This window comes from Eleutherodactylus coqui, chromosome 3 (genome assembly GCF_035609145.1).
Source record: "Eleutherodactylus coqui strain aEleCoq1 chromosome 3, aEleCoq1.hap1, whole genome shotgun sequence".
Classification (NCBI taxonomy): domain Eukaryota; kingdom Metazoa; phylum Chordata; class Amphibia; order Anura; family Eleutherodactylidae; genus Eleutherodactylus; species Eleutherodactylus coqui.
The window spans coordinates 62957174-62970219 of record NC_089839.1 but is presented as its reverse complement, the minus strand read 5'-3'; positions in this window follow the sequence as shown (position 1 = coordinate 62970219).

The following is a 13046-nucleotide window of genomic DNA, read 5'->3' as shown; positions in this document are numbered from 1 at the left end:
GAATGAAACAAAGACTTAACCCCTTTAGTGGCACGCCCGGAAAATCTCCTGGGCTTGCTGCAATGACCATGCAGTTTAACCCCGCAAGATTTCCGTGGACAGCTCTAGTGCTGAAATGTGCCGAGCACTGAGCTCTCATCTGAAATCTTCTGGGGTTTGAATTGCATTGTTGACTCATTTAAAAAGCCTGCCCTGTGAGGCATGACATTGTAATAATAAACCTGCCACTGAAGGGGTTAAAGAACAACAAAGTGAAAATAATGTGGTCATGCATTACTCCACGTGGCAACTAGACATAACACAGTGTATCATTTTTTCCCTAGTTGTCCTTTTAAAGGAGTTATCCATTGTGACCTTAGTAGATATCAATCCACTTTTTCTCTAATCAGTTTGACTTTGGTCTAGATCTGAAGGCTGCACCTGTGGATCTCTGGTTTTCGCCTTTTCACTCCACCAAGTGGCATCTGGTCTTTGCTGTGGGGAACCCCCAAACTGCTTCCCCAGATATAGTCTTGGTGTAAAATAATAGGAGGAAAAGGGAGAAGTGGTGAAAAAATAAAAATATGAATTGGAAAGCTGGAGATTGGTTGAAGAGATAAGATGAAAAAGCCTTTTTAGGCTTTTGGAAGCTGCAGCCCACCCTATATAACGTTATACCCAAAGGCTCAACCTTCTGACATAATCAACTGTAATCGATATTTGCCAAAAACATCTTAGTTTATTCATAAAACAAAACAGCCTGTAAACACATTTCGAGATATATGATCCTCTTCCTCAGTACTTGCTGGGGATACACCTCTGGAACGCTGACGGTGTATGTTATAGAAAGTTCTTTCAACACTCACAGAACTTTCTGTTAGATATACCATAAAATACGCGTGCAAATCTGAAGGCACTTGGGCAGTCTGGTTGTAGTCTGTAGTAAGAAGAACATCTATTACCATGGAAACTCATATTGCCATGCGTGTCTGTTGCTACTGTGACAGGCTGCTATGGAAATACAATTCCAAGAGCCATAAGGACATATATTACCATGGAGACATGATGCCATAAAGACACAACTTTCTATGAATTCCTGTAACAAGGGAGGCATGTTGCTATGAATACCGGCTGCCATAGAGACGTGTGTTGCTATGAACATATGTTGTCATGGATACCCATTAAAATCTAAATATTAGTTGATTGATAATTGTTGCCATAGAAAATTATGTTACTATAGATCACAGTTAGAGGAATTTATCATCAGGGCTATTTTTGACAAAGGTCTTCCTGCCTATTTTTTTCCCTTCTCTAGTTTAAAATGCGGCAGTCATTAAATATTGCACAATGTTGATTAATTTGTTGCATCTTTGAATATGGCTAGAGCTGTGAAGTCAATTTGAGCGTTACCTAGCCAGTGGAGTGAGACTGCGACACATTGTTAATTTTTAGAAAGTGCCCCGACGCCAGTAATAAATGTAGCCTAATGTAACGACCAATATGGGAAAGGATTTGTTACTGTGGGAGATGGCTGAGAGGTTTGCCATTTTGTCTGTATTTTCTGTATTAATATCAGCTGTGAAGATGCTATATTGTGTCTCTAATCTAATCCTCTGGGGGAAGGGAGGAAGGGAACATCGCCCCCCAACCTCCACAAGAATTGAAGAAGCAGTGCTTTGTGTCCATAAACTGGTCAAACTGGTTCTAACCAGCAGAGAACTTATCTAGGAGTGTCTTTGTGTAAAGGGACAGGAAATGGCTAACTGGAGAGAGAAACAGGAAGAATTTCCTTCAGACAACAAGTCAAGAATGAATAGAGCATGCTCAAGGGAAACTCCTACCGGGTGAATGATCTCACAGCTACCTCACAAATACCTCTGTCTGAGAATGACCTATCAGTACACAAAATAATGTAACTGTATTCTAAATTACTTAACTTCCTGTGTTGAAACCTTATGTAAACTTTTACCCGCCTAAATAAAGATGGACTCTTTTGGGACACATGATGTAGACGTGTGGTCTTTGAAAGGCTCTCCAGGCCTGTACATTATTCTTATGTAATATGGCACCTACAGTATATTGAATAGCAAAAATTGCGCTAACAGTTACCATGTCAGACAGGGGTTTCTTGGGCCCGCCAGAGCGAGGATGCTTTCAGACGGAACGATTATGGTTCAAATGAGCAAAAATGAATGTTAATCGTTTGGTCTACACGCAAGCCAATGACTGAACGACAAACAAGAATCATTCACTTTTTATCCACCATTTTATGCAGACAGTAATCCCTGGATCAACATTCAAGATCAACAACCCTTCTGGTTATTTAATGGCTATATCATGTAATGCTGCACCGCTCTTAAAAGATGCCTCGCCCCCTTTTGAACGAGTGCGAATGAGTGCCACCTTAAGAAAGACTCTGTGTGCCTGTCTTCTACATATACAACATACACAAGCCCATTTGTAACTGCTTTGTACTGTGGGGTTACTATTGCACAAACAGGACATATACTAATATGTTACCTGTGGACTGAAGTGTAACCCTATTCACAGTGGGTTCAAAGATGGGCTACTGAAGTAATAAACAGAATGCAATACCTAGGGAGGTTATTAACCCCTTAACGACTGCCCCATCGGGAAACTATGTCCTCAGCAAGTGGGCTTTAATCCTAGAGGACGTAGTTTTCTGCATCCTCTTTGGATTAATGCCCACTTGCCTGAGGACGTGACAGCTCCATGCTGTTGGTGCCCGCAGGTAGCCGACAGCATGGAGCTGTCATCCCAGGATGCGGGCAGTCCCCCCCGGTATTGCGATCGGCGCTATCCATTGGAAAGTAAAAAGTAAATAAAACAGTGAAAAAAGTTAGTTATTCAGCTGCCCTAATGGATCGGATCCACCAGGGCAGCTGAAAATACTCACCCGCCTTCTCCCCGCTGCCCGCTGAAGATCTGGTCCTCCCGCACCCGCCACCGGCCTTCTGCGCATGCGCGCCAGACGATGACGTCACACGCACGCGCAGAAGCCCGGGAGCCCCCGGCAAATTTTAAAAATTCTGGCTCCCGGCTTCTGAAGGTAGCCGGGAACCAGGAGGTGTTACCGGGGACCGCTGTAAAAAAGTAAAGTTTCACCTCCCCTCATGGATTGGATCCATGAGGGGAGGTGAAAATACTCACCTCGGGTCCTCTGCGATGTTCTGATGTCCCAGGACCCGAAGTGCCCGTCTGCGCATGCGCGCCCGATGATTGACATCGGGCGCGTGCACAGAGGGGCTCGAGCCCCAGGAAATTTAAAATCCCTCTGCTCCAGGCTGCCATGTGTAGCCCGGAGCAGAGATATGTCACCAGGGACATGATCACTGTCATCCAATGGATGACAGTGATCATGTAAAGTAAAAAAAAAAGTGTAAAAAGTAAAAAAAAAAGTGTAAAAAGTAAAAAAAAAAAGGGTAAAAAGTAAAAAAAAGTTTTAAAAAGTTAAAAAAGCTTGCGTTTCATCTCCCCCCATGGATCATATCCATGAGGGAGGATGAAATGACGTACCTAAGGCCCACGGATTTATCCGCGGACCTTACCCCAGCTTCTGCGCACGCCGCCGTCGCCACAATGGCAGGCGCATGCTCAAAAGCTGTGATAATTTAAAATCTCCCTGCTCCTGGCTACAAAACTTAGCCGAGAGCCTGGAGATTTCACGGGGGGCCGTGGTGAGCGGTTCCTGATCACATGTTCGCCGTTATCCAATGGATAATGGCGATCACGTATAAGTAAAAAAAAGGTGAAGGTTCATCTCCCCTCACCGATGCGATCGGTGAGAGGAGATGAAACTTTTACCGGAGGCCTCCGTATTTCACCCCGACGCGATCTTCCTCCGTGAACTTTCCCGGATTCTGCACATGCGACCGCCGGCAAAACACCGGACACATGCGCAGGAGTCGGGGAGCCAAGGAAATTTAAAATCTCCTTGCTCCCAGGCGACCAATGGTCGCCGAGAGCCTTGAGCAGTGACGGGTGGCCTCGTTGAGCGGTCCCCGGTCACATGATAAAAAGGTAGCGATCCACCTTAGGCCGGTATCACATGACCGGATAGGAATTGCAGATTCCGCATGCGTCTGATCCGCGGTAATACGCAGATCAATCGCATTGGATTACACAATTCTGCTCACATTAGCGAGTCGGAATTGTGTAATCCACTTGCAGAAAAGAGAACGCAGCATGTTCTATTTTACCGCGGATATCCGCAACATAGAGCCCATTGTGCTCCATGGTCACGAATATACCCGCTGCCCATACGCAACTACGTTGTATACGGGCTGCGGGTACCCGCGTCATCGCTAAGCGACGGTGCAGGAAATGCAAACAAAAAAAAAGTACTGCGCATGACCGCCCGTGTGAGTAGGCAGTTATGCGCAGTACATTATGCGGCCGTACGCAGGGTCACAGCCGGGCTCACAGCTGGGATCCGCTGCAGGCCTCCGCAAGTGGATTCCGCCTACGGCTGCGTGAGCCCAGCGTTATTCAGACCGCTACCTGTAATCCGTAATTTACAAAAAGCTCCGGGAACGCTCGCCTTCATGCAGTTCCAGGAGCAGCTTGTTCAGTGCCTTCTGTGTGAGACCGCCGCACCTCGGCAAGCTTACGGAGACTCACAGAACACCATTTTTTACACCCCATACCCACTACTGAGGTCACGAAATACCCCCAAAAAGCATGAGAGGAGGGGGGATACCCAGTTTTATTGCCCCATGTACCCATTCCAACCAGCCTCCGTAATTACCCCTGTCTTTGGAAATATTACACAGTTCACATTATTACTTTTATCTAAGATTTAGGGATCGCCGAAAAGGGTGCGGAGTGTGTGGGGGAGGGGATATTTTTTTAAGGTGTCAATTTTTATTCCATACAAGTGGGCAATGGGGCCTGTAATTTATTCAGTTGTGCCCTGAAATCCAACGGGTGTTCCCTCCATTATGGGCCTAGCCATGTGTCCTGTAAGTAGATTAGGGCCAGAATGGGTATGTTTTTAAACACGGGACAAACGGGGGTATCCATTTTGGGGTGAATGTCTTCATTTCTTTGTACACTGTACAAAAAAAACAGTTTTTAAATTGACGAAATTGCCAAAAAAATGAAAATCGTAATTTTTTCCTTCTGCTTTGCTTAGATTTATTCAAATACGGTGGGGTCAAAATACGCAGTACACCCCTAGATGAATTCGTTAAGGGGTCTAGTTTTTAAAATGGGGTCATTTGTGGGGGTTCTTTATCGTTTTGGCCGCTCAATGGCTCTATAAGTGGGCAATGGGGCATGGAATTTATTCCGTTGTACCCTGAAATCCAACAGGTGCTCCTTCTATTATAGGCCTAGCCATGTGTCCTTTAAGTAGATTAGGGCCACAAGGGTTATGGTTCTGAACACGGGACAAATGGGGGTATCCATTTTGGAGTGCAAGTCTTCATCCCTATGTGTGCTGTACAAAAAAAAACAGTTTTTAAATTGATACAACTGCCAAAAAAATGAAAATTGTAATTTTTTCCCTACTGTTTTGCTTAGACTTATTCAAAAATTGTAGTGTAAAAATACACAGTACACCCCTAGATAAATTCATTAGGGGGTCATTTGTTGGGGTTCTCTGTCGTTTTGGCCGCTCAAGGGCTCTACAAGTGTGCTATGGGGCCTAAATCACCTTCATGCTAAATTTCTGTTCTGAAAGCCACCGACTACTCCTTTCATTTTGGGCCCCGTTGTGCATCCAGACAAAAGATTAGGGCCACAATGGGTATGTCTCTGAACACGGGCCAAACAGGGGTATCCATTTTGGGGTGCAAGGCTTCATTCATGTGTGTGCTGTACAAAAAAAAAGCTGTTTTTAAAATGACAGAATTGACAAAAAAACAAAAATCACAATTTTTTCCTTCTGCTTTGCTTGAATTCATTCAAAAACTGTGGCGTCAAAATGGGCAGTACACCCCTAGATAAATTTGTTAAGGGGTCTAGTTTTCAAAATGGGGTCATTTGTGGGGGTTCTCTTTGGTTTTGGCCGCTCAAGAGCTCTACAAGTGTGCTATGGGGTCTAAAACACCTTCAAGCAAAATTTATGTTCTGAAAGACACCGACTACTCCTTTCATTTTGGGTCCCGTTGTGCATCCAGACATAAGATTAGGGCCATAATGGGTATATTTCTGAACACGGGAGAAACGGGGGTATCCATTTTGGGGTGTAAATCCTCATTTTCATGGGCACTATAGGAAAAAAATATGTCTTTAAAATGCCATATTTGCAAAAATATGAAATTTTATTTTTTCTCCTCTAAATTTAATTAATTCCTGAAAAAAACTGGTGGGGTCAAAATACTCATGACACCCCTCAGTGGATACATTAAGGGGTGTAGTTTTTAAAATGGGGTCACTTGGGGGGGTATCTATTATTCTGACACTAATGAGCCTTTGCAAACTTGGCTTGGTGCAGGAAAACAAAGTGTTCCTCAAAATGCTGAAAAGTAATGTTAAATTTGTATGTCCTCTAAATGGTTAAAAAAAACACAAAAGTTTTTCAAATGTGCATTCAGAATAAAGTAAACAGATGGAAATATATATCTTATAAAAAATTTGTACAGTATGTTTGGACATATTTAAGATATTACAGTTGAAAATGTGAAAAAATGACAATTTTTTCAAAATGTTCCCAATTTTGGCGCTTTTAATAAATATACACAAATTATATCGGTCTCTTTTTACAACCAAAATGAAGTACAACATGTGGCGAAAAAACAATGTCAGAATCACTTGGATATGTAAAGCCTTTACGGAGTTATGCTACGTTGAACGACACATGTCAGATTTCCAAAATTTGGCTACGTCACTAAGGCGCAAACAGGCTTTGTCACTAAGGGGTTAAAATTGGGGTTATTAAGTTTACAAAAAGAGATGGCTGAAGGGCGACCTAATAACTATGTATAAATATATCAGGGGACAATACAAAGATCCTTGCCATCATCTATTGTACCCAGGACTGTGACAAGGGGGCACCCTCTACATCTAGGGGAAAGAAGGTTTCTACATTTACATAGAATGGGGTTCTTTACTGTAAGAGCAGTGAGACTGTGGAACTCTTTGCCTGAGGACGTGGTGATGGGGAATTCACTACTTACTTGAGCGATACAATATTATATGTTATAATCACTGATTACTTCAGAAGGGTTGCTGATCCGGGGATTATTCCGATTGCCAGATTGGAGTTGGGAAGGAATTTTTTTTACCTTCCTCTGGATCAATACTGGAGGGTAATACGCTGAACTGGATGGACATATGCCTTTTTTTTAGGTTACTACATTACAGTAACTTCGGCATAGTGATATTCAAGGGTTTCTCTAATGACTGCAAACGCATTCACTGAATATGGGATACGAGATCATATAAAATACTAGATTTTTACTTTTCAGATTAAAAACACAAGCTTCAAAGGTGTTACATTAATTGTCTTGTTGTTACATCAAGCCAGATGGGCGTGAAAGGGCTTGTCTAATTACTGCACTGCAATTGTTCAACTAACAATCACAAACCTACAGGTCCACGTTTCCCTAGTAAATCTCTCTATGTCTCAACTGTAACAGTGAACCCTTTGGAATTACCTGGATTTCTACATTGATTACTAATAAACTGGCTGATTGTCACAATTACAGACAAGCATAATTTAACTAAACTAATAACATAAGCAATTGTACCATTTTCTTTTATTGAGCACATGGAGTAAACATCCACACTGCAGCAAGAAAAAGTAAGTGAACCCTTGAATTTAATAACCTGTTGCTCCCTCCTTTAACAGCAATTGCTCCTACCAAATTATTCCTGTAGCTCCAAGTAAGATTTGCACAAAATTGTGGGAAAATGCTGTTCTCACTTTTTTCTTGCAACTGTGTGTCACATTTGTGCAGGGCGGAGGTACGGCACCCCTCACAGATGTCACCTACAGGTCTTGCCAAGACATAACTATGTCCCCAATGAACCAATATAGACATATATCACAAAAACGTAAGGAGGGCAAGATAGGGCAAAAACAGTAACGGAAATTTGGGGATGGGAACACTATCCCTAATCAACTTTGGTGTGGCAGACCCTGCCTAGAATTAGGGCGATTGCCACATCAGAAGCCACAGGTCTCCCTCACACACGCGTTACGGTAAGCGCTGCGATTTTACTTTTGATTTCGCCCACAGGGAGCTGTAGCTGACGACAGAGTTTAGCATACCTCACCATTGAGGAGGTGCGCTATGGGCAAAAATAGAACAGACACCGTTCAAAAGTCGCTGCACTGGAAAGCGGTGTGATCGAGCGGCTGTCTGAGCAGTCCCATTGAAACAATGAGAGCGTTATACCGCAATTAGTGCTGTGATGAAAACGCTGGGCTAATCGCGGTAAAAAACGTCTGTGTGAGGGAGGCCTAAGAGGGCTGGTCTGTCCCTAGATGAAGGATAGTTCAAAGTAATGATCCGCGCCACCATGAAGTAAATAGTAAAAGTAACTCACCTGGTGCCTTGCGGGGTTCCCATAGACCGTTAGATCCTAAGGGAACGACCCGCTGGCACCTGTGATCCAGGTATGCCCGTAGTATGTGAAGAGACTTCAGAAATCCTTCGGTGGGGAAGGAGAGCCGCCAGGAAAAAAGCGAACCCAAAGAGAGGGACCCTCAGTGGGTAAAATGAACAAGCTTCAGAAATAAAAAATGCTCTTTCCGCGCTCCTGCTGGAGCTCCTCTTAGAACCAAAATAAACTGTCGTGGCAGACAGTATTAATATACATAAATCGTAGATTTATTTCCAGAATAAAATGGCACGCAAGTAAATATCTTGCAGCAAATAATGGTACAACGCGTTTCAGCGTTCTAAAAACGCCTTTATCAAGTATAAAACCTTAAACATAAGGGTGAATCAACATAGATTCAATATATTAACGGGTTACTCTAAACACAGCATTTCGCGCCATTTCTTGGAAAAACACAATAAAAATCCTAAGGATATGAAAATAACACCAGTAGAACATATCCACACTCTCTCGTTTGCACACCTAAGGACGAGAGAGATGTTTTGGATTTTCAGATTAAATACCCTAACTCCGTTTGGTCTGAACGAAGTTTTAGAGAAATTTTGATATTTAATATATTTTTTCCCACTACCATCGTTTTATTCATTTTTATATTGCAGTTTATATTACATTCTTAGGTATTCATCTTTTCCCCCTTATGATATGGTGTTTTTACTGTATGTGTATTTTTTTGGCATTGGGCCCTTTCCTTTTAGGCGTTGCTTCCATCTAATTTTCTGTGATGAATTTATTTATTATCCATACTATGCATAATATAATCTTCAATTATTTATAATATTTATCTACAATATTTTTATACAATTTGTTGTTTGAGCATTATAATCTCTTTTTACAATTTCTATTCTAATGTCCTCTATCCATTGGTTTAGATATAATTAGGTTCTTCCTTTTGGAGGTTGGATTTCCCCCGTTTTTTTCATGAGATCGGGAGGCACGCTTTCAACGCGCCCTCCCCTCTACAACTACGGAGTTTACGTTCAGTATCAGCGTATGTTTACGCCGTAACACCTTCTCCGTTACACAGTTATGACACCTAGATACCACGCCAGAGCGACACGGTACGGAGGTGCGCGCCAAGCACCCGGAACTCCCACCTCCAGAAAGGTAAGACTTGCTATTTAAATGTTGCATTACTATTGTCTTTTATACTTGATAAAGGCGTTTATAGAACGCTGAAACGCGTTGTACCATTATTTGCTGCAAGATATTTACTTGCGTGCCATTTTATTCTGGAAATAAATCTACGATTTATGTATATTAATACTGTCTGCCACGACAGTTTATTTTGGTTCTAAGAGGAGCTCCAGCAGGAGCGCGGAAAGAGCATTTTTTATTTCTGAAGCTAGATGAAGGATAGGGAAGATGTATAATGCAGGAATGAGCAATGTATATAAAATGGTATTTGGTAGAAGTGAATAACCCCACAGAAAGTAAATAGTAACAGATACTTACTGACAGGAGTCCACTGGTTCACAAAATACCTCAGGCAGGACAATAACCGGCGCCCATGTTGAGGCCGACTCAAACAAATACCCTTCCATTATGCCTGACTGGCTGCCTACTGGCCAAGGAAAACATCTGTCGACCAATCAGTCCATACAGCACCGGAGATGTTGTAGAAGGTATGTGAAGAAGGGCACGTTATACACTGAGGGACCTCCGACAGAAGACACCCCAAAGGCCCTCTGAAGTGGCAGGAAGAAAGTACTCCTCGGCCCCCAGTACAAAATCACATGCACCAAAAGCATGGTCATGTGGACCAGGGGCGATGTCCTGATATTATCCTGGTGCCACTTCCTGACTGTGACCATGGTGTGATTTCTAAGATGTAAAGATAATAGGTTTGAAGGGTCCTGATAGAGTCAATGCCATTGTGAAATTCAAAACCTTCACTTCTTACCTATCAATAATGCTCGGTTGTTAACACTCATGTGGTACTGGCCACTTGCAGATCAAAAACCACACTTACAAATGGTGAGCACGGTATTCAAATTTCAGTGGCTGCACAATTTTTCAAGTAAAGCAGCTGTTTTACCCTCAAAACCATGTGCCATTCATACTGATTGTTAATGGCTGCACTATTTTGCAGGTAAAATTGCCATGTAGCTGCAAAACTGTGCAGTTATGAACCCCTTAATGCCACAGAACGTAAACTTACATCCTATGTATGGTGCAGGCTCAGAAATGAACCCATGCCATCCTATAGTGGGTGACGGCTTCGTATTGCAACAGCGGGGATAGATAAGAACAGCAATCCCAGCTGTTAACCCCCTACATGCCACGATCAATGTACATTGTGGCATGTAAAGGGTTCACAGAGGGAGCACACTCCCTTTGTGATGTCATTGACCCTCCACAATGTAATTGTAGAAGGTCAACGGGTTGCCACTGCAAATGGACGCCAGACACTGGTGTCCCAGCCTGCGATGGCTTATGACCACTATTGTAAGTGATAAGGCCATAGCGATCATAGCTTTTATGGTTCAAGTTCTCTATAGGGATATTAAAAATGTAAATTAAAAATAGTCTAAAAAACAAACAAACAAAACCTTCTTTTTGGCACACTTTCCTCTGTTTGTATACAAATTTTTTTTTTTTTAAATCCCACATATTTGATATCACAGTATCTGTAACGACCTGTACAATAAATTGAACATGCTTTTTGTCCTGCAAGGAAAAGAAAAACAATGTAGAATCCCCTCCAAAAAAACAAAGCCAAAATTTAGTTCATTTTGCCTTTTAAAAATGCAGCAAAATTGAAAAAAAAAGTACTCTAAAATGGTACTAATAAATACTACAGTTCATCACACAAAAAAGGGCACTCACACGCATCCGTCCATGAAAAAATAAAACCGTTTTGAGACTTTGGATGCAATGATGTAAAAAAAAAAACTCCAAAAAATGTTTTTTTATTGTGCAAAAGTGGAAAAACCTAAAAAAAATTAATGTAAAATAAATAATTTTGGTATTGTCATAATCGTACCGTCCCACAGAAAATATATATATCATGTAATTTAGGGCTGATTCACACGGGCGTATTTTTCATCAGTATTTTGTGAGCCAAAACCAGGAGCAGATCCAAAATAGTTAGACATGGAAATCTTTCCATTCTACTTTCTCTCCGTACGTTCCACTCCTGGTCGTGGCTTACAAAATACAGATGAAAAATACTGACGTGTAAATAAGGCTTTAAAATACAATAATCCTAATGTCTACCATATTTACATTTTCCATGGAGCTGAATGCAAATGCACGCTGGTATCAGTCATTTAACCCCTTAAGGACATGGCCACTTTGGGCCATAAGGGTGAAACAACTTTTTACGGATTTTCATTTCCACTTTTCAAAATCCATAACATTTTTACTTTTCCATCAACATGGCGGTATGAGGGCTTGTTTTTAGCAAGACTAGGGGCTTAAACAGAAGAACATATGTGGCTGTAGCTCTTAGAGGCACGCAAGATAAGTTTAGGAAAACCTGGTTTCTTAAAGATATTTATTCCATACTTTTGGCCTACATCTAGGGGAAGAGAAAACCTAGGGTGAGAAAGATATTCTATACATTCATCAGAAAAATGATGGCCTCGGATCCCCCTGTATTATTTAATACTGCAGAGCGACCATCTTAGACCAACTTAGATTTTTGTGGCTGAATGATCACATGAAAGAATGGGTATCCATAGAAAATTACAGGCTAAACAACCATTCCCTGGGACACCAACTATTAACTCAACTATACTTCAACTGTGAAGCACCCCTTACCTCAACCGCCCTCCTTGCGGTCGCCAGTGTTTGGAACGTGGTGACTAGAGATGAGCGAGCACACTCGTCCGAGTTTGATGCTCGTTCGAGCATTAGGGTGCTCGAGATGCTCGTTACTCGAGCCGAGCACTACGCGGTACTCGAGTCAATTCCATTTCCTTCCCCGCATGTTTAGTGCCTTTTTCTAGCCAATAGACATGCAGGAAGGCATTACCACTTCCTCCTGTGACGTGCCAGCCCTATCCCACCCCCCTGCAGTGAGTGGCTGGCGAGATCAAGTGACCGCCGAGTACGTAAAGTGGTCCCGCCCGTGGCTCGCCTCAGACACACACTGGGAGAGTATAGGGAAAGTGCTGCTGCTATAGGGAAATTGTTAGTGTAGGTTACTGTCCTCAAGAACCCCCAACGGTCCTTCTTAGGGCCACATCTGACCATGTGCATTACTGTTGTGGCTGGCTGGGAGCAGTTTTGCCCTTTTTTTTTTTCATCTCAGGCTGTGCAGGCCATTACAGCTATAGCGGTCTCAGTCTGCAGTCTATAATACAGAGAATAGGGAAAGTGCTGCTGAGAAAGGGAAAGTGGTAGTGTAGGATCCTGTCTACAAGAACCTCAACGGTCCTTCTTAGGGCTACATCTGACTGTGTGCATTTTAGTGGGTGGCTGCTGGGAGTTGTAGTGCTTCCATTATACTACTGCGCAGCTAGGCCTGTTTG